This window comes from Balaenoptera acutorostrata, chromosome 5, assembly GCF_949987535.1.
Source record: "Balaenoptera acutorostrata chromosome 5, mBalAcu1.1, whole genome shotgun sequence".
In the NCBI taxonomy this organism is placed as follows: Eukaryota; Metazoa; Chordata; class Mammalia; order Artiodactyla; family Balaenopteridae; genus Balaenoptera; species Balaenoptera acutorostrata.
The window spans coordinates 35,366,125-35,389,187 of NC_080068.1; the positions used below are offsets into that span (position 1 = coordinate 35,366,125).

The 23,063-nt window shown below is 43.3% G+C and overlaps 1 protein-coding gene across 6 annotated transcripts in view; it reads left to right on the top strand.

Moving 5' to 3' along the window:
- Positions 1–23,063, top strand: part of TRIM2 (tripartite motif containing 2) — a 120,166-nt gene that overhangs the window by 8,536 nt on the left and 88,567 nt on the right. For 2 of the 6 annotated variants that reach the window (XM_057546705.1, XM_057546706.1), the window contains exon 1: positions 8,984–9,394. The exons of 3 other annotated variants lie outside the window; for them this stretch is intronic. The gene's annotated coding sequence lies outside the window, so the exon portion shown is untranslated. Of the gene's footprint in view, positions 1–8,983; positions 9,395–23,063 lie in introns of those variants that run through there. One more of the 6 variants, XM_057546708.1, reaches the window with a different exon arrangement.

A 23,063-nucleotide genomic window follows, 5' to 3' on the forward strand; every position in this document is an offset into this window, starting at 1 on the left:
ACCAGGAAGCAGGAAAGTGCAGTGCAGTTGGAACTGAGGGAGTCAGGAGGGAGCACTGTGGAGGCTAATCTTAGGGCATAAGAGCAGGTTGGTCACGCTGTGAAATCAGTACTTAAAAAGAGTCACTGTGACTAAATGGCCCTTGACAATCTGGATACTTTGTCTCAGTAATTCTGATGCCATCAATTTTTTCTCCAGCGTTGCAACAGACCAGTTTCTTTGCGCACCAGATGAAGTATGTAGCTGGCTGTGCTGTGTGGGGGAGAGGGAGGGGGAGAGAGAGGAAAATGAAGGAATGAGACTGTATCTTTAAAAAATAAGATCACACTTACCACGGCAGGATGCTCACACAAAGAAAGCCATGAGAGCACCAAGACTGGCTGAGAGAACAGAAGAGTCTTTCCAAGTTCCCCCCAACCAAAATATTTCACTTACAACACTTGATGTAAACATATGAACTGGCAACATAAAGGAAATATTCATGGAAGGGAGCATATTTAAAATGTTCCACATCACTAGTGATCAAATAAATACAAAATTTAAAAACAATGAGTTACTATTTTCTCCTTATCAGATTAGCAAATATTTTAAAATGATACTGCTGGTGAGGGTGTGTGTCTCATGGCACACATTGCTAATGGGAATGTAAACTGTTACAACCTTTCTAGAAAGTAATTGTGCAATGTTTTACTCTCTTGAGAGCCCCAGAAATATTAATACACCTTGATGGGATAATGCCACTTACAGGAATCTATGCTGAGAATACAGAGGTGTGTTCAAAGGTGTGTGTTTAACAATTTCACTGAAGTTTAATTTATAATAATTGGAAATTTAGAAACAATCTAAATGTGAACTCTTGGAAAATAGGCTGCATAAATGATGTATCAATTAATGGAATATTCTTCAGCTGTTTAAAAATGTGTTTTCAAATAATTTTACTGATATAAATTTGCATATTATAAATGTTTTAAAAAAACATTTTCCAAAATTATGTATGTAATAAAAATATACATGAGGAAAAAATAGAGATAATAAATTGTAATGATATTTATTCATATTGCAAATATTTATTAAGCATATTGTATGTCTGGCAATGTATTCTTCTGTAGCTAGTGGGTCTATAGATGATTTCTATTTTATTCTTTATACTTTGCTGGGTTTTCCAAATTTTCTAGAGCATTTAATTGCTTTTTGTCCAAAATATGCATTTTAATAAAACCTTTCTACCTTTTGGGGCCCAAGTCCACCCTTCCATAAAGTATTTCGCGGTTACACTAATAGGAAATAATCTCTAGCTTTTCTATGACTCTTTCATACTGATCTTAACATGTATGGTCTTGAATTGGAGCCACTGTATGTATGATGTTCATCCCAACTGGTTTGGGAGCTACTGGAGAACAGGGATTATGATTTAGAGGTCCTGAGTATCTAAGCAAAAGCCTAGCTCTCCTTCCCCACCTTCCATAAAGCCTTTCCTGCTACTTGAAAAAGTGGGTGATTTCTTCTTCCCTTGAATCCTCAAAACAGCTTTTATGCCTCTTTTATTGGAGGTCCATTCTGCTTTGGATGATAGTTAATTGTGCTTGTCTTGACCCTCTATTCGTCACTGAACTCCTGATTATAGGAAATGAATCTTGTTCCTCTCTGTGCCCAGAGCAGTGCCTTGTATAAGGTGTGTGCTTAATAGACAGTTGGACCTATGACTGAATGTGTATCATGTTAGAGAGTGTTCTAATTTCATTCTTTTACATGTAGCTGTCCAGTTTTCCCAGTACCCACTTAATGAAGAGACTGTCTTTTCTCCATTGTATATTCTTGCCCTCTTTGTCATAGATTAATTGACCACAGGTGCGTGGATTTATTTCTGGGCTTTCTATCCACTCCATTGATCTATAAGTCTGTTTTTGTATCAATACCATACTGTTTTGATTACTGTAGCTTTATAGTATAGTTTGAAGTCAGGAGGCCTGATTCCTCCAGCTCTGATTTTCTTTCACAAGATTGCTTTTGCTATTCAGGGTCTTTTGTGTCTCCATACAAATTTTGAAATTTTTTGTTTTAGTTCTGTGAAAAATGCCATTGGTAATTTGATAAGGATTGCATTGAATCTGTAGATTGCCTTGGGTAGTATAGTCATCTGACAATATTGATTCTTCCAACCCAAGAACGTGATGTATCTTTCCATCTCTTTTTGTCACCTTCAGTTTCTTTCATCAGCATCTTAAATTTTCAGAGTACAGATCTTTTGCCTCTTTAGGTAGGTTTATTCCTAGCTATTTTATTCTTTTTGATGCAATGGTAAATGGGATGGTTTCCTTAATTTCTCTTTCTGATCTTTCATTGTTGGTGTATAGAAATGCGACAGATTTCTGTGTATGGACCTATGACTGAATGAACATGAGCTCTTTCCAGCTATTTCCAACAGGTGCCCTGCAGTTAGCACCTGCTCAGAAGAGTTGAAGACTGCTGTACAGGCCCAGGAGCAGAAGGTGAGATCAGAGATGCCTACAAAGGCTAAGTAGCCCCAAAGCACTGAGCAATGGTAGTCATGAAGCCCAACCCCCCAGAAGAATCTGCCAGGAAATAACTTCACCTTAGACCTGTGATGCCCCCAATACTACTCTTTAGCTCCTCTCTGGGTCCTGAGAACTTTATCTGTAAAGCTTTACCTTCTTTCCCCATTTCACAAACTCATAGAGATGAATTCCCCAAAGAATTCCGCTCCTCCAGTCATAAATTGAACATCATAGATTGCCCTGCTGCCCATTTCAGGCCCTAATCCCCCGAAGGTGGTCATTAAGAGAAAAGTTTAAAATCAAGGACTGCATAAATATAATTTTAGAATAAAAAAACACAAGGAAATAAGGCACAAGTTTCGGTTCCATGGAACATGCATTTATTGTGCTCCAAATTTTTGCAGAGCCTTGTCCTGGGCACTGAAAATGATCCAAAGATTAAATAGGACATTGATCTCATTCATTAGATTCTGTGTGAATATATGGCACTGTAACAGGAAAGGGGGGAGTGGAGGGGAGGGGTGGGGGGGGTCACTGCACAGGGCTGCAGGGGTCTGCACTGGGACTGGATAGAGGTGGCAAATAAATGGAAGTGCTGCTGGAAGTTATGCTCATAATTGTGGCCATTGATACTTTGGGTCTGTGCCCAGGAAATGTAAGATGTGGGTGTAAAAGAGTTCTGAGCACAATTTGCAATGTTTGTATGGGGGCTGGGTCCCCCGACACCACCAAGCAATTCTCTGCAACACCAGCAGGGTGTCCTACAATTCAGCTCAATTCTGACACTGCTACCTCGAGAGAGCATCAGACTCCACAGGTTAAAGGTTTGGTCTCACAAGACTACACCCGCACACACACTCCCACCCACTTCCACCCCCTCTGAGGCCAGTCACAAGTCCAGGTTGTCACCTATGCTTCTGATCCACCGGCCACAGGCAAGAGGTTTCAATGACCCCCTCCTTGGGCTCGATTAATTGGCTAGAGCAGCTCACAGAACTCAGAGAAACATTTTTCTTGCTAGATCACCAGTTTATTATGAAAGGCTATAACTCAGGAACAGACAGATGGAAGAGATGCACAGGGCAAGGTGTGGGGAAAGTGTGAGGAGTTTCCATGCTCTCTCCAGGCATACCACTCTCCCCAGATCTCCATGTGTTCCCCAACCTGGCTCTCAGAACTGTGTCCTTTTGAGTTCTTATGGAGGCTTTATTACATAGGCATGACTGATTAAATCATTAGTCATTGGCGATTGATTCAACCTCCAGTCCCTCCCCCTCCCCAGAGGTCAGGGTGTGGACTGAACATTGCAATCCTCAAATGACAATGTTGGTTCTCCTGGCAACCAGCCCCCATCCTTAGGTGTGGTCCAAAAGTCACCTCATTAACGTAAAAAAAGACATTCTTATGGGTCTCATCACTTAGGAAATTCCAAGAATTTTAGGAGCTCTGTGCCAGAAATGGAACGAAGACCAAATAGGTATTTCTTATTATAAATCACAATATCATGGGGTGGGATTCAGATAGAATAGGAAAGGCTTTAGGAAAAAAAACAAAGTTCTAAGGCAATATTGGATAGAATGTGTGATATGAGACAGGTTGTTATAGAAAAAAAAAGGTAGAAAAAGATGGTATTTAACAGAACCCAGCGCATCTGTCAATGCTCTTAGCTAGTGTTAACACTAGTTACTTTGAGCATAAATGGAATTCGTTAAAGAATATTAAAACACCATCAAGAAAGTGAAAGAACAACTTACAGAATTTAAGAAAATATTCTCAAGTCATATTCCAATAAGGGACTTGTTTCCAGAATATAAAAATTAAAAAATAAAAAATAAATTTAAAAAGACAATTAAAGGGACTTCCCTGGTGGCGCAGTGGTTAAGAATCTGCCTGCCAATGCAGGGGACATGGGTTCGAGCCCTGGTCCGGGAAGATCCCACATGCCGTGGAGCAACTAAGCCTGTGAGCCACAGCTACTGAGCCCACGTGCCACAACTACCGAAGCCCGCACGCCTAGAGCCTGTGCTCTGCAACAAGAGAAGCCACCGCAGTGAGAAGCCCGTGCACCACGACAGAGAGTAGCCCCCCACTCGCCGCAACTAGAGAAAGCCCGCGTGCAGCAACGAAGACCCAATGCAGCCAAAAATAAATAAATAACAATACAAAAATGGGCAAAGAAGGATGATTGCACAACAATGTGAATGAATGTACTTAATATCACTGAACTGTACACTTCGAAATGGCTAAAGTCGTAAATTTTATGTATTTTTAACCACAATTAAAAAAATTTTTTTAACGGGTAAAGGATTTTAATAGACATTTTTTCAAAGAAGATACACAAATGGTCAAAAAGCACATGAAAAGATATTCAACATTATTAGCCTTTGGGAAATGCCAATAAAAACCACAATGAGATACCACTTTATACCCATTGGGAAATTGGAACCCTAATATAATATTGCTAGTGGTAATGTAAAATGATGTAACTGCTTTGGAAAACAGTCTGGCAGTTCCTCACATTTTTAAACATAGAACTACCACATGACCCAGTAATTCTCCTCCTAGATATATACCCGAGAGAAATGAAAATATATTTCAGACAAAAACTTGTACACAAATGTTCATAGCAGCATTATTCATACTAGCCAAAAAGTGAAAACAATCCACTGATGAACAGGTAAACAAAATGTAGTATATCCAGACAATGAAATATTATTTGGCAATACAAGGAATGCTGTACTGATATGTGCTACAACATGGATAAATCTTAAAAAAATTTTGCTCAGTGAAAGAAGCCAGGCACAAAAGGCCACGTGGTGTATGATTCCATTTATATGAAATGTCCAGAACAGGCAAATCCACAGAGACACAAAGTAGATTAGTGGTTGCTGGGGGCTGGGAGGAGGGGGAAATGGGGAGTGACCAGCTAGTGTGTGTGAAGTTTCTCTTCAGGTTGATGAGAATGTTCTGGAATTAGATAGTGGTGATGGTTGCACTACCTTGTGAACATACTAAAAGCCACTGCATTGTACACTTTGGTTTTTTTTGAAGATTCTTTTTTTTTATTGAAGTATGATTTATAATGTGTTAATTTCAGGTGTACAACAAAGAGATTCAGTTATACATATATATATCTTTTTTTTAAAGATTCGTTTCTCTTATAGGTTATTACAAGATATTGCGTATAGTTGCCTTTGCTATACAGTAGGTCCTTGTTGGTTATCTATTTTATATATATGGGTTGTCCACTTTAAATGGATGAATTTTATTTTATGTGAATTATATCTCAATAAAAGCAGTTGTGGGCTTGGGTTTTTTTGTTTTGTTTTGTTTTTTGGTTTTTTTAAAAGAATATTACATGACTCAGAGAATCTTCAAGAAATACAGAGACTTGCATTTCTTGAAGGCTTGGAGGCTACCCCACTGAGAACAATGCCTGAATGGTATCACAGGATGGTTCCAGGATGAGCCCCAGTACCGCTCCTCCGGGCACAGGCATCTAGGACCTCCGCCCCTGCTGCCTCTGGGCCTCCATACCCTCCCACCAGACTCCATCACCTCACAGAAAGCAGCTTCCTTAGAGTCTGATTTCCCATATTGCTTTCATCCGGACCGAAGCCTAGCATCTATCCGCCTGACTGCCAGAGCCTAGGCCGCAGTTTCGAGCCCTAACTGCAAAGGAGGCTGAGAAAGGAGGTTGGTTGTAGGAGACAAGTCAAACAAATGTCCACCACCTCCCACTTCCCTCAGGGAGTTTGCTGGACAATGACTTTATTTTATTGTTTTATTTTAATTTTTTTTTTTTTGGCCATGCCAAGAGGCATGCAGGATCTTAGTTCCCCGACCAGGGATTGAACCCACGCCCCCTGCGTTGGAAGTGAGGAGTCTTAACCACTGGACCGCCAGGGAAGTCCCTGGACAGCGATTTTAAAGTAACAAAATATTGGAGCTAAACAAGCCCTTTGAAGTTCATGTGTTCTGACAGTTCTCCAATGACTACCACACTGCCAAAGGCAATGGCAATTTCTAGCTCTGTCTTGCCTGACTTTGTAAGCATCTGGCAATGTTAATCATTCCTCTCTTAAACATTTCTCTTCATGGTTTGTGGGTCACCCCCCTTGTACCTTTCTAATCATTTTTCTCTCACTTTCCACCCAGAGCTGCTCTCTTTGTCCACTTAAAACTGGTGTTTCTCCACATCTCCAAACTCAATCCTGCTCTTTTTTTAGTCTTTATTGAATTTGTTACAATATTGCTTCTGTTCTATGTTTTGGTTTTTTGGCCAGGAGGCATGTGGAATCTTAGCTCCCCGATCAGGGATCAAACCTGCACCCCCTGCATCGGAAGGTGAAGTCTTAACCACTGGACCCCTGGGGAAGTCCCTTCAATCCTGCTGTGAATTCGCACTGTGAATATTAGGGGTTAAATTGTGTCCCCCTAAAATCCGCGTGTTGAAATCCTAACAGCCAGTACCTCAGAATGTGACTTTATATGCAAATAGGGTAATTTCCAAACAGGAAATAGAGATAAGGGTAGATGTAATTAGTTAAAATGAGATCATACTGCAGTGGGGTGGCCTCTAATCCAGGTATCACTGGTGTTCTTATAGAAAGGGGACATTTGGACCCAGACACTCACACAGGGAGAAAGCCATGTGATTGAAGTACTGCTGCCACGAGCCAAAAAACTACTAGAAGCCAGGAGAGAGTCCTGGCACAGATCCTTCCCTGGTGCCCTCGGGGGAGCATGGCCCCACTGACACACTGATCTTGGACATCTAGCCTCTAGAACTGTGAGACAATAAACTTCTGTTGGAGCCACCCAGTTTGTGGTACTTTGTTATGGCAGTCCTAGCAAATGTGAATTTCTTTTACCCCCGTATCTTCTATTACAGGTGGGCAACTGCTTAATGTATGTTTTTAGCCCGTAACACCCCCAAATACCTTATAGATCTATGTGGCAGTGTTGTCTGCTAGGACATTTGCATTTGGATAGCCCACAGAAACTAGAAACTTTTTTTTTTTTAAAGTTTCATTTTTTAAAAAAATTTTATTTATTTATTTATTTATGGCAGTGTTGGGTCTTCGTTTCTGTGCGAGGGCTTTCTCTAGTTGCGGAAGTGGGGGCTACTCTTCATCGCGGTGCGCGGGCCTCTCACTATCGCGGCCTCTCTCGTTGCGGAGCACAGGCTCCAGACGCGCAGGCTCAGTAGTTGTGGCTCACGGGCCTAGTTGCTCTGCGGCATGTGGGATCTTCCCAAACCAGGGCTCGAACCCGTGTGCCCTGCATTGGCAGGCAGATTCTCAACCACTGCGCCACCAGGGAAGCCCCATAGAAACTAGAAACTCTTAAACCACACTCGTCATTTCTCAGATGCCACTTGTTCCCCCTTCTTCATTTGTCTCTTGCTGAATCTACCCCATTGCCCACTGTCAGAAACCTGAGTGACAGCCTACAACTCTGCTCCCCGCCTTGTGACGGGCCATCAAATACTAAAGGTTACACCTCTCACACATCTTTGGAGTCTTTTCTGTCCACCCCAAACCCACCTCCACTCCCTTCCAGATGCCTTCCACAGCGATCTTTCTGAAACACAAATCTAATCAACTCACTTATCTGCTTTAAAATTCTTCAGAGGGGCCTCATAGCTTCCAAACAAAGGTCAAATCCTGGAGTTTAGCTGATAAGATCTTTATGGTTTGACTGCTTGCCACCCTGGATAACCCCATCTCTCACCTTTGCACCTCTCGCCTGCTTTCTGCTGACATACAGACGTTCAGATCTCCTCCTACCTGTCTTCATTCTACCTAATGCCCGCTCAGTCTTCAAAACTCAAATGCAGCCTCTTCTGGGAAGCCTTCCTTGATTTCCAGCATGATTCAAAACCTGCTTCTGGGTGCCAGCAACCCTCTGAGCGTAGACTATTACAGCAATTTCACAACGCACTGCAACTGTTGGCTTCCACCCCCTTTCTCTCCCCCCGCCCCGCTACTAGTAAGGCACTTGAGAGTAGAGACTTCAGGCTTTTTCCAACTTTCTTTTCTCAGCCTAGTGCCTGGTACACGCAAATGTTTCCAGGCGGAAGGAAGAGGAGGGGAGGGAGGGGGGAGACTCCCTACCCTAACCTGCTTTACAGAGTAAAATATAAGACCTTGAGACGCAGTAATTTCTCCTCATTTTCGGTGCCGATTGTGTCCTCGTTGACATTGTCAGAATTTACTGAAAGTAAACGCAGAGATTTTTTTCCTCTCTCACTTTCAGGAGTTGTGATTGCTCTGAGTAATGAGCCATTCTGTCCTAGAGACTGACCCTTTGCAGCCAGGGCAAACAAGTCATTCCCCCGAAGGGACAGACTTTGCAGCGTGTTTACAGGGCTGGGGGGAGGACGCGTGTTCGGGAGTAGCCCTGAGAACCGCGCCCACCCTTCTTCTGCCCGGGGACTGCGATTGGTCCTCCCCCGCGGCGGGCCGCGGGAGCCCGCAGTCAGCGCGCGCGGAAAGCAGTCGGGAACCGGGCGCCGCGTTGCGTGTGCTCTGCCTGCTGCGTGTGCGGGGATTAGCGGCCGCGCCGGGGGCCGGAAACGCCGCGGGCGCCGGGCAGTGCGTAATCCAGGATTTGCCGCGGTCGCGCGGTTGATGGAAAACAGATGTCTCAGCCCCGGGCCTGAGCACAGGATGGAAGTGACCGATCCGAGCGCCTCTTGGAAGCGAGGACACCGAGTTGAGGCTCTTCGGGATCCAGCCGGGAGGCGGCTCTCCCTCAGCTCGTGGGTTTTCGCAGCTTCAGCATAGAGCCCGAGAGCGCCGGGCGGTGCCGTGGCTTCACCCGCCGCGGGCCGTGCGCGCTTCTTCTGTCGCCGAGCGGGTCGCCGTCGCTCAGTAAGTCGGTTGTTGCTGGGCCGCGGCCCGGGCTGTGCGTGCGCGGCTGCGCCGGTGGGCCCGACCCGGCCCCATGGAGCCTCCCCTCTGGGCAAGGTCTGCGTGGACCGAGGTGTGCGGAGCCGGCGGAGGCTCCGCTTCCGGGTCCTAGGCGGTGGGGCGGGGGTGTGCATGGGGCGGGCGCCAGGGACCGGCTGCCAGCCCCGCGCCTGCCTCGCTCTCCTGGGGCGGGGACTCTCCGCCAGTCCCGAAAGGTGTGCGCCGAGCTTCGGAAGAAACGCTTTTCTCGTCATTTTGCAACTGAGGGGAAAAGAAAAGAAAAGAAAAGATATTCTGCAACCTTAAAGCAGTAGATGTAATAATTGTTGAAAAGATGGGTTTCCTTCTCTCTTTACATTTCGGTCGTTTCCCTACAACCAACTGCTGAAACCGATTTCCTTCCTAATTAGTCTCTACTCAGATCCTCTGCCCAAGTTCATGCTACAGTTTTGGCTTCTTAGAGGAGAGCGATGTTGATTTCTTGAGGGTTTTCAGGGCTTTTTTTGGATTGATACATTATGAAAAGACATGCCCCATGTTGCAAACCGCATGCTGCGGACAAATTAGGTAAGAGGCTGGGAGTGGAGAGGAACGTTTGTCGCATGAAGTGCCTGTCAGATCCCAAGCTTTCTATGAACTCAAAATTCGTTCCCACCTGTAATCCAACCCCACAGGCAACTGGGTCTTCACCCCTCCCCTCCCCCCAGAATTCAGCAACCTTAATTTATGAATAGAGACAGCTTTAGATTCAACCGCTTTTGAAATGGTTGATTTTAAAGCACCTAGAGTTCCAGACATCCAAAGAGTGGCTGAGCCCCTAGGGTGGTAGGGTATGCTCACCAATGCCTTTTTTCCCCCACGAGACAGTTTTTAGCCTATTTTCTTCTAAAAATGGAGAGTAACTTTTCCATCAGTCATTTTAGAATACAGTTATGGGCTTGTTGCGCGGCTCCTTGTATTTCCGAGTCCTTACCGGGGGGTGGAAGAGGTAATGTGCTTGCTTCACTACCACCCTGCTCTCTTGACCTCCAGTCTCAGTTTGCCACGTGATTACAACCCTGCAGACCTAGTACCTGCCTTTCGGTGGAAAGAAACAAAAGAGCAGGAATGACTCAGAATCCTTGGGATACCACAACCTTAACCAAAGATGCAAGGGATTTGATTGAATTCTTTATGACGCACATTACTTTGTTCCTTCCTCTTCAAACCTAAGTATATCTAGCAATTAAGGATCAATTATAAAAAAACAAGCAAAAACTCGACCTCCCTCCACCCTCAGGATAAACACAGATTTGGTTGAGTCGGGCATGGCCACCTACGCTAATGAAATGTCTTCATGGTGAGATAATTCATATTCTGACTGGGTACAAGAGGATAGCACCAGATCACCGCCATATTGGCACATTCTTTTTCCTGGACCCTCCCTTTTTTCCCTACCGTTTTCTATACTGTCTTATTTAGGTACATACCATGCCACTCTTTTGGATCATGGAATCTAGGATATAATTACCTTTTAGAGTCAACTTGTTTAGATGACAGTGTCCCCTTATCAGTATTCTCAGAACATTTTTCCAAATCCTGCCTTTATTTCCCTGGAAAACTCTTTGTCTATTAAAGCCTCCATTGGAAATTCCATTGTATCTTTCAAAAGCAAATTCGGCACCTACATCTTGAATTCTTTTTCTTGCATCATCATTTTAATGTTGACTTGCATGGTTTCCTGATTGTCTGGTCAGCTTATTTCTGCTTCATATTGAAACACAAATGGAAAGAACTTTGCAGGCTTCCCTGGTGGCGCAGTGGTTAATAATCCACCTGCCAATGCAGGGAACACAGCTTCCAGCCCTGGGCCGTGAAGATCCCACATGCCGTGGAGCAGCTAAGCCCGTTCGCCACAACTACTGAGCCTGTGCTCTAGAGCCAGTGAGCCACAACTACTGAAGCCCACGTGCCTAGAGCCCATGCTCTGCAACAAGAGAAGCCACCACAATAAGAAGCCTGCGCACCGCAAAGAAGAGTAGCCCACGCTCGCCACAACTAGAGAAAGCCCGCGCGCAGCAACAAAGACACAGTGCAGCCAAAATTAATTAATTAATTAATTAATTTAAAAAAAGAAAAAGAAAGAAAGAACTTCGCATATAAGACACTGAATATAAGTGGGTTAAGGAGTCTCCTTGAGAATTAAGAGCACACACTCTGACCTTTTCTTTGGTCTGTCCTAAGGTTGAATTCTGTCATTGGAGTTTCTGTCCACTGCTTACTCTAGAAAGAGGCTGGATATTTACCTTGGGGCTCAGGCGTGATCTGTTTATTTGGCCTTTTCTGAGCAGCAGTAACTCACCACCTCTCCAGCCACTGCTTGCAGGTGAGAATTTGGCTGCTCAACAGAGATAACCCAATCTGGTAATACAGCAATGCTGAAAAAACCTTTCAAAGTGCCATACTGAAATTCTAAAATCTGGGAAGATAACATGTTCTTCTTCTCTCATTACTCCACTAAAAATGACACTGCTTGGTTTACACCAAAATCCATCTTGGATTATAAATTCCCAAAAGACAATCTTAGCTTGATTTATACAGGCTCTAAAGGTTTATGCTGGCAGGTGCTGGCAGTACACTTTTGCTGCTGCTGCTAATGATGCAGATAGGAACGGGGATGGTTTTCCTTTGGGGTTTCGTAAGAAAAATATAATACTTTCCCGAATATCTGTTTGAGAGGCTTCTCTGAGACTGTTTTCTTAAAAACCTTGAGTCAAGGCTGAGGCACTGGCATGCTCCGTATCCAGCATTATTTCTTATGCTCTTAGATATCAGACCTCAAGACTGACCTGCCAGTCGGCAGGTCCGAAAAAGTCACTGCAAGTTATCTGAGAGTTTAGTTTATTTTCTCTGGAAGAGAATGGTAGGTCTTTGATATGGCTAGGATTTGTTCTTAGAAGAATTGGTATATGCAACCTTTGAGATAAGTAGCTAGAGGGGAAATGAAGAGGAATAAACCTAGTGAGAAAAGCCAACTGTTTACCAGCCACTCAGCTTTTAAGAGTTTAGTGGAGGGCTTCCCTGGTGGTGCAGCGGTTAAGAATCCACCTGCCGGGGGCTTCCCTGGTGGTGCAGTGGTTGAGAGTCTGCCTGCTAATGCAGGGGACACGGGTTCGAGCCCTGGTCTGGGAAGATCCCACATGCCGCGGAGCAACTAGGCCCGTGAGCCACAATTACTGAGCCTGCGCGTCTGGAGCCTGTGCTCCGCAACAAAAGAGGCCACGATAGTGAGAGGCCCGCGCACTGCGATGAAGAGTGGCCCCCGCTTGCCGCAACTAGAGAAAGCCCTCACACAGAAATGAAGACCCAGCACAGCCAAAAATAAATAAATTAAAAAAAAAAAAAAAGTGCCAGGATTTAAATTAAAAAAAAAAAAAAAGAATCCACCTGCCAATGCAGGGGACATGGGTTCGAGCCTTGGTCTGGGAAGATCCCCTGTGTCGTGCAGCAACTAAGCCTGTGCACCACAACTACTGAGCCTGCGCTCTAGAGCCCGAGAACCACAACTACTGAGCCCAGTGCTACAACTACTGAAGCCTGCGTGCCTAGAGCCCATGCTCTGCAACAAGAGAAGCCACCGCAATGAGAAGCATGCGCACCGCAACGAAGAGTAGCTCCTGCTCGCCGAAACTAGAGAAAGCCCGCGCACAGCAACGAAGACACAGTGCAGCCAAAAATAAATTAAAGAAATAAACTGATAAAAAAGAAAGAGTTTAGTGGAAATTCAACCTCAGAATTTGAGCTCTTGTTGGCAAATATTTTGCCTTAATGAATACTGATTCCTTCCTATGTAAAACTATTATTTTTGCATATCCTGCCTTTGAATCTCATCTTAATCCTTGAACAGAAATATCCTCTCCCTAGAATTTACAATACCTTCTTTTTCTTGACATACTGGATGTCTAGATTAAATTTATTTAGGCAGAAGGGCTGGCCAGGAAGCTTAGGATGTGTCCTTGAGTCAGACAAAAACACTGTATCGGTCAGCATCTTTATTAATTTATGACAGTTTAGAAGGTCCCAAATAGAAGTTGTGAAACTGGTTCTCTTCCAACCTGACTGCAGTAAAATGAATCAACATGCAGACTTCTGGAACCAGAGCAGTTTGTACAAATATGCTGGAGGCAATTGGAGTTCTGGGAGTTGATTAGCTTTCTAAATCACGGTCTCATTAGAAATGTTTTTCAGGTTTCAGAATGTCTGCTGTTTGAGGGATGTCTTTTTTAGTTTAAGTATAGTAATTGATTTAAACCAAAGTATGGGGAGAGGCATAAAGTCTGGCTGACCTGCTTCTTTCCTATTAGGATCAGAACTAGCATTTTAGGACTCTCATTGCTGACCTTCAGGGATGCCGATTGTGAGGATCAGGAAGCAAACAACATGGAAAGGTTCTCAGATTAAGACTCCTGAAAAGAGAGATCTGACGGAAGACCAAAAATGTGAAAGATTAGACCCAGTTTTGTTTTAGAGTGTTCTGTCCAATCAGGTAGAAGAAAGGAAAGCTGTGTTTCCAGCCCAGTCTGCCATCAAGACGATTTATTGAACAAATACTATGTTTCAAACCCCCTGCTTTATGATCTGAAAAGTACAATAGTGTAAAAGGCAGAGCATAAGCCTTGAAGGGATTTTCAAGCCTTGGTGGTACCTTTAGACATTAGCGAGCACCTTTCTCCCACCTGTTCTCTGATTTCCTCACCTAGGAAACCAGGTCTAGGGCTGTGGTAGGAACCCCCTCTGTAGTTCAGCTCAGATTCCTGAGGGACTCATGATGGCCCCTTGACCTGAGAGTTGATTCCTTTGGCAGCAGAAGGTGTGTTCTTGGCTCTTAAACACGACCCAGACAAAGTGACACTTTCTACCTATCCCGAAGACTCCTATTCGGTGCAAGACTCTATTCCTATAATATTCCTTCCCCAGCCACCAAGCAGTTCGACAGTGACCAGGCTAGCATCAAAATGACCCATAATGGGGGCATAGCTATCCTTGAGATTTGCCTTAATTAAGAGGACGACATCAGGTCTCTTTAATCATGAAAATAACCTCTCGGATTAAACAGACAGAACTGTCTCTTTTGCTGACCACATGCAATTTATTTAAATTAGTGTTGCACATTCGACAATGGTGTCAAAGCTATATTATAAAACCACCTAAAAGAATGAATTTTCTGGGCCTTTGCTTAGGGATAAAAAAGGCATTAGCCACATTGCAGGGGATTTGCATCTTGTTAGCTTGTCTGGATATCCTCACTGTTGGACACAATGGGAGGGTGCACAGCTGTCTTTGTAGCTGGGCAGGCTGCCTTAGTTATAATTCTGCTGGGAGTGAAGATAGTGAACTGGAGGCGCAGGATGGGGAAGGGAAAGGGCAGGAACCTGCAGGACTCAAAAGAAGGGAAGCTTGGGGTCAGTTCTGACCCCTCCCCTTTTTGTGTAGTTCAAGGTTAACAGCACGCTTTGCTTTAGTTTTAATTGAAGTATAGTTGATTTACAATGTTGTGTTAATTTCTGCTGTATAGCAAAGTGATTCAGTTATACATATATATACATTCTTTTTTTAATATTCTTTTCCATTATGGTTTATCATAGAATATTAAATATAGTTCTCTGTGCTATACAGTACGACCTTGTTGTTTATCCATTCTATATATAAAAGCTTACATCTGCTAACCCCAAACTCCCACTCCATCCCTCCTCCAACCCCCTCCTCTTTGGCAACTACCAGTCTGTTCTCTATGTCCAGATTCCGTTTCTGTTTCATAGATAGGTTCATTTGTGTCATATTTTAGATTCCACATATAAGTGGTATCATATGAAATTTGTCTTTCTGACTTACTTCACTTAGTACAGTAATCTCTAGTTGCATCTATGTTGCTGCACATGGCATTATTTCGTTCTTTTTTATGGCTGTGCAGTATTCCATTGTATATATGTACCACATCTTCTTTATCCATTTATCTATTGATGGGCATTTAGGTTGTTTCCATGTCTTGGCTATTGTGAATAGTGCTACCATGAACATGGGGGTGCATGTGTCTTTTTTTTTTTTAATAAATTTATTTTATTTATTTTATTTTTGGCTGGGTTGGGTCTTCATTACTGCACATGGGGCTCCTCTAGTGTGGCGAGCGGGGGCTACTCTTTGTTGCAGTGCACGGGCTTCTCGTTGCGGTGGCTTCTATTGTTGCAGAGCATGGGCTCTAGGTGCGTGGGCTTCAGTAGTTGTGGCACGTGGGCTTAGTTGCTCCGCGGCATGTGGGATCTTCCCAGACCAGGGTTCGAACCCGTGTCCCCTGCACTGGCAGGTGGATTCTTAACCACTGTGCCACCAGGGAAGCCCTACGTGTATCTTTTTGAATTATAGTTTTGTCTGGATATATGCCCAGGAGTGGGATTGCTGGATCATATGGTAATTCTATTTTTCGTTTTCTGAGGAACCTCCACACTGTTTTCCATAGTGGCTGCACCAACTTACATTCCCACCAACAGTGTGGGAGGGTTCCTTTTCTCCACACCTTCTCCAGCATTTGTTATTTGTAGACTTTTTAAAATTTATTTTTTAATTAAAAAATTTTTGGCCATGCTACGCAGCTTATGGGATCTTAGTTCCCTGACCAGGGATCCAGCCTGGGCCCTTGGCAGTGAAAGCGTGGAGTCTTAACAACTGGACCACCGGGGAATTCCTTGTAGACTTTTTTAAAAATTTAATTTATTTTTTTTGTACAGCAGGTTCTTGTTAGTCATCCATTTTATACACATCAGTGTATACATGTCAATCCCAATCTCCCAATTCATCCCACCACCACACCCCGCTGCTTTCCGCACTTGGTGTCCATACGTTTATTCTCTACATCTGTGTCTCTATTTCTGCCTTGCAAACTGGTTCATCTGTACCATTTTTCTAGATTCCACATATATGCGTTAGTATATGATATTTGTTTTTCTCATTCTGACTTACTTCACTCTGTATGACAGACTCTAACTCCATCCACCTCATTACAAATAACTCCATTTCGTTTCTTTTTATGGCTGAGTAATATTCCACTGTATATATGTGCCACATCTTCTTTATCCATTCGTCCAATGATGGACACTTAGGTTGCTTCCATGTCCTGGCTATTGTAAATAGAGCTGCAATGAACATTTTGGTACATGACTCTTTTTTTTATTTAATTTTTTTTAATATGTACAGAATTGTTTTTTTATTTATTTTTATTTTTGGCTGTGTTGGGTCTTCGTTTCTGTGTGAGGGCTTTCTCCAGTTGCGGCAAGTGGGGGCCACTCTTCATCGCGGTGCGCGGGCCTCTCACCATCGTGGCCTCTCCAGCTGCGGAGCACAGACAGGCTCCAGACGCGCAGGCTCAGCAGTTGTGGCTCACGGGCGCAGTTGCTCCACGGCACATGACTCTTTTTGAATTATGGTTTTCTCAGGGTATGTGCCCAGTAGTGGGATTGCTGGGTCATATGGTAATTCTATTTTTAGATTTTTAAGGAACCTCCGTACTGTTCTCCATAGTGGCTGTATCAATTTACATTCCCACCGACAGTGCAAGAGGGTTCCGTTTTCTCCACACCCTCTCCAGCATTTGTTGTTTGTAGACTTTTTTTAATTAAAAAAATTTTTTTGGCCATGCCGTGCGGCTTATGGGATTTTAGTTCCCCGACCAGGGATCAAACCTGGCCCCTTGGCAGTGAAAGCGTGGAGTCTTAACCACTGGACTGCCAGGGAATTCCCTGTAGACTTTTTAATGATGGCCTTTATGACCAGTGTGAGGTGGTACCTCATTGTAGTTTTGATTTGCATTTTTCTAATAATTAATGATGTTGAGCATCTTTTCATGTGGCACAGCTTGCTTTAGCGGCAGCGCAGGCTGTATCTCAGTGCACAGTCATCTCCTCGGTATTGGTGAGTGAATCATCTCCTTGCAGATTTGGGGCAGCTGGCTCTCCGGTATTGTTCAGCATATGTCCAGGGCTCCCTCTGCTTACCTCCTGCATTGTTTTTTTTTTAAAATTTTTTATTGGAGTATAGTTCATTTATAATATTTTGTCAGTTTCAGGTGTACAGCAAAGTGATTCAGTTATACATACATATATATCCATTCTTTTTCAGATTCTTTTTCCTTATAGGTTATTACAGAATACTGAGTAGAGTTCCCTGTGCTATACAGTAAGTCCTTGTTGTTTGTCTATTTTATATATAGCAGTGTGTGTATGTTAATCCCAAACTCCTAATTTATCCCAGCCCCCACTTTTTCCCTTTGGTAATCATAAGTGTGTTTTCTAAGTCTGTGAGTCTGTTTCTGCTTTGTAAATAAATTCATTTGTATCACTTTTTTTTCAGATTCCACAAATAAGTGATATCATATGATACTTGTCTTTCTCTGTCTGACTTACTTCACTTAGTATGCTAATCTCTAGGTCCATCCATGTTGCCTCAAATGGCATTATTTCATTCTTTTTTATGGCTGAGTAATATTCCATTTTATATATGCACCACATCTTCTTTATCCATTCCTGTGTCAATGGACGTTTAGGTTGCTTCCATGTCTTGGCTATTGTGAATAGTGCTGAAATGAACATTGGAGTGCATGTATCTTTTCATATTATAGTTTTATCTGGATATATGCCCAGGAGTGGGATTGCTGGATCATATGGTAGCTCTATTTTTAGTTTTTTAAGGAACCTCCATACTATTCTCCATAGTAGTTGTACTAATTTACATTCCCACTAACACTGTAGGAGGGTTCCCTTTTCTCCACACCCTCTCCGGCATTTATTGTTTGTAGACTTTTTGATGACGGCCATTCTGACTGGTGTGAGGTGATACCTCATTGTAGTTTTGACTTGCATTTCACTAATAATTAGTGATGTTGAGCAGCTTTTCATGTGCTTTTTGGCCATCTGTATGTCTTCTTTGGAGAAATGTCTATTTAGATCTTCCTGCATTGGATTCTGCTTATGAAAGGCAAAATAATTGCCAGATTAGTCAAGGAAGGAGATTGTAAAAGTGAACCTCTTATGAAAGGTGAGCACATATCCTGGATACCCTTCTTCTTTTAGTGTGACCAATCAGAAGTCACCCAAGGGAAGACGATAAAAAGGTACTCGAAAGGGTTGAATGTTTGCATCCTGATAGCTGCAGAACAGAAATGGCAAAAATTAGGTGCCTTTCTCTTCTAAATCTTAGCCAATAATGAGGACATTGATCAGAGCCAAACTTAACAAAGAGCTACAGAACGTGTTCTCCAGATACCTGGTACCATGAAAAAGAAGTCTTGTTTTACAAAGCTATTTCCATTTTAGGGAAGCAACGCGCCCATAAATCTGTTGTGCTACCTACTCTACAACAAAAGAGCCTTAGATGACAAATGCTGTCTTTTGCCCCAGGTCACCTGGAAGTCACACAGTCATGTTGTACAAGGAAGTAATGTGACGGGGTGCCATTTGCTTAGAGGAAGGATGAGCAGAGGCCAACTGGGGTCTTCCTGCTGCTTTTGTCTGCTTTCAGCCATCAAGTAGCAATTACCTTTCGACTGTCTTTCATCCCCTCCCTCCCCAAACATCTCAATCCAGAAACCTGAAGTACAGAGTAATTGATGCCTGAAGGCTCAAAAACCCACTCGAAGCTGCAAGCCACCCACCAAAACAACATGGAAAGATCTAGGAGCCTGAAACGGGAAGATTCGGGAGTGTGAGGGGGTGTCTGTGCAAAGTGTTCCTTTTTCCTGTGACATTTATTCTAATGTCTCTGCTTCAGCTACAGACCCCACAGAAGAAGGTATGTTTTATTCATTTTTAACACAATGTCATTAAAAGAAAAAAAAAAACAATAGGATCTCTCTGGGATTTCCTCTATAAGGCTTTTACTTGAGGAAATTCTTAAACAAAGCTTCTCAATTTTTAATAAGCATCTATCACAGATCAAATTCATACTACTTTCTAAAAAAGCCTTTACCTGTCAAGAATAATTAAGAATTTGCTTTGAATAGTTAAAAGCAGTTTCTGTAATGGGAGGGAGCAGATTTGTTGAGTTATAAAATTCTGAATTCCATCTGCATGGGAGCTGGTTTTCAATTTGTAATGCAGGGCAAGATATTCTTAGCATGTTCGGGGCTTATTCCACACAGCATGCTCCATGCTAGAACTAAATCTAAATAGAACTGAATGGATTTCTTTTCTTAGATATTTTTCCCAAACCATTTCCTCTTCATCAAGTCCCTTGGGTAAAGGCATTCACCAAAGTGCTGCCAGGTCTCTCTACGAGTACTTTAGTCTTCAATCTGCGTTATTCAGCTGTTGAGCTGGAATCTGTCGATGGGTGGCCCGTGGGGACAGGAGGTCACCAGCAGACCAGAGGGAGGGAGTCACTCCTAGTGGAGACACTCAGACCTCCTGCTTGTCTCCTAGATGTATCTTCCAGGCCGTAGAGACCCAAGGCTCAGCTTTCTGAATTCTACACATAAAAATTGCTGCAACACTTACATTCTTAACACGCAGGCTGTATTTGGCATCCACAACTTAAGACCGATCACTTAATTCACTCAAAATCGTTGCCCAGGCTTTAAAGTTTTTGGAACAAGTACCAAAGTGAAGTAAAAGAAAAAAAGTTAATTTAACCCCTTTAAAAAAAGCAACATTTAAATTGAGAAAAACAACAAGTCTAAATTCATATGGCTGGGGAAAGTTTGGTGGTTTGGGGATGTGAATACTTACCAAACACATCAACTCCATATACCACTAAAGCTTGTCTTCTTTGGAAATTGGAGAGAGTTTGGCTCTTCTTTGATTCAATATGCTCATGGGATGAACCATACTGAGATTCTAACTTGACAGAGGTTGACTTGCTTTTTGTATTTCAGGCATATTTAGCAGTTCTTGTTTAGCTTTCAGTCATAAAACCAGTAGAATTAAATCACCAAATAAAAACAGAACAAAACATTAAACCTGTTGACTTCGGCATAATATTACCTGCAGATTTATTGCACCAGAGCTGATGGTGTCAGGGACTGTCAGGTATGTCTTCCGAGAGCCTGGGGTGCTGCATGCCTTCAGGTAGATTGAGGTGACTGCACGCTATCTATCTTTTATTTATGAAGATAACCCTGCTGACCCACTGGATGTGCTTTGCGGTTTTCTCCATCCTTCTTCCCACTCTATTAGTCATGAAATTTATTGGTCCAGGTGGCACGAATCTAGAAGAACCAGCTCACTTGACTCAAACCCATAATTTCTTCAACAAGGCAGCTAACTAGGTCAGCTAACTTGCCACTGAGATGATAATAATGATTGAGTCTCACATTTGAGCAAATCTTTACCTTTTAAAAATCACTTTCACATAAATCATTCCATCTTATCTTTACAATGACTCTGAGAAGTAACATTCTAGAGGTGAGGAAAGTAAGGCTCTGGGAAGTCCAGTGACTTTTCCAGGAAAGGAAGAGTTAGAAATCACAGCTAGGATGTCCTTCTCGCTAACCCAAATGATGCTCAGTAATATTTGATTGGATGTTATGTGATAAAATAATACAAGAATTGTGGGAAGATCTGGACGAAAGGATGTTTTACTGAGAAAACAAATTGGAAACCACTTTTCCAAAGGTGTCTGGAAAAGTGGTTTGCAATGGGGACTTAAAACTTAACTCAAGACCCGAGACTATTACACAAGAAACCATTAAGGAACTATGTGAACGAGACACGATCAGGTGTCAGTTTATAGGATACAGACGATTAGTACATTGACAGTTCAGAGAAGGGAGAGAAAACAATAGTGACAGTGTAATGGAGGAAGAGGGACTAAAGTTAGAGCTTAAAGAATGTGCGAGGTTTAGATGGGAGAAAGAAGTGGGTAGGGTATAATAGGCTGTTGGGGACATCCCAAGCAAAGGCGGAGAGCCATTTTCAGATGTAGATTAGAGGGAGACACATCTGATTGGAGGAGGGACTGACCAGAAGGTCTAAGTAGGGAAGTCGTGGGATTAAGTTTGAATGGGGAAGATGGGGCCAGATCAAAGACCTTTAGGGCCAAATGGAGAAACATGGACTGGTGTTTTGGTCCATAACATGTGCGGGCAGAGTTGGCTCCTTTTGAGGGCTGGGAGGAAGTTGTTCTATGCCTCTCTCCTAGCTTCCTGTGGCCTCAGGCATTCCTTGGCTTGTAGATGGTCTTTTCCCTGTTTCTTCATGTCGTCTTCCTTCTCTGTGTCCAAATTTCCTTTTTTTTTATAAGGACACCAGTCATATTGCATTAGGGTTCACCCTAATGACCTCATTTTCACTTGATCACCTCTGTGAAGACCTATTTCCAACTAAGGTCTTTCTGAGGCACTGGGGGACTTCAACACATCTTTTTTTTTCCGGGGTGGGGGGGACACAATTCAGCCCATGCATGACAGGAGGTTTTAAAGAGTCCTGAGCTGCAGAGTAAGGGGGGAAAGGTTGTTTCAGTAAAGATAGACAAACAACAGAATACAGAGTACACTGGAGGGAAGGGAGGGAGCTGTAGGCTGGCAGCAGAGGATGGAGAAAAAAATAGGTGACATCTACAGACATTTCAAAGGAGTAGCTGAAAAGATTTCAGGAGTAGAAATGATAATCAGTCTAGAACATGGCAGTTCACAAGAGCATTTCCGCTGTGCTACCTGCTTTGATCTTGATGACTGTCTGGAATCCCAGGGTTTCTGGCCTGGGAGAAAGACCGACGGTGAAGTCATCCACACCAGTGAGGGCAGCTGGCAAAGGCAGCTGCACGTGCTGAATTTGAGGCAGTGACAGAGTGGAGATGGCCACTGGGTCACTGGGAACCCAAGCCAGCTGTCCTCTCTGTAGACATAGATTTGGGAGTCAGATGCACTCAAGCTGTCCTCTAATCCACAAGAGTGGGCGAGATCTCTGAGGGAGAGGATACAGAAGGAGAAGGCAGTGGGCTTGGAATTTTGGCAAATTCCCAGAGTCAGAGGATTGCTAGGAAGTCAAAGCAGCAGCGTTTAAAGAGGTAGAGGAGGGATAGCGAAGTTCTGAATTAAAAGAGAGTTTCTAGTAGCAGTTTCAGGAGCTATAGAGGGTGGGAAGGGAATAGGAGGAGAACTGGGGGGCGGAAGCAGTGGGAAGGGAATAGGAGGAGAACTGGGGGGCGGAAGCAGTGGGGGTGGTGACCTGGGGGAAGACTTGGGTTTTAGCTCAAATGAAGACCACAGGGAGAGCAAGTGGGGGGAAAGAGGACGTAACCACAGGGTGGCAGGATTCAGAAAGGGGGGCGGTTATTCTGAAGTCATGTTTTTTTAAAGATACAGTTTACAAATTGTAAAATTCACCCTTTCTGGTGTTCAGTTCTGTGAGTTTTGACAGTGCACACAGTTGTGTAACCACCACCACTACCAACATGGAGAGCAGTTGCAGCTCCCCCAATATTCCTGCGTGCTGAGGGGCTTTTGGAGAGGAAACTAGCGTGTATTTGAAGTCAGAAGGGAGGGAAGTTATGTTATAGGAGAAAATGGTGGCGCTAAAGAGGAAGGAAGGGTTAACTGAGGGAGTGAGACCCTGGAGGCCACTCAGAACAGGTTAATTCCAGTGAAAAGGAACATCTCCCCTCTTCC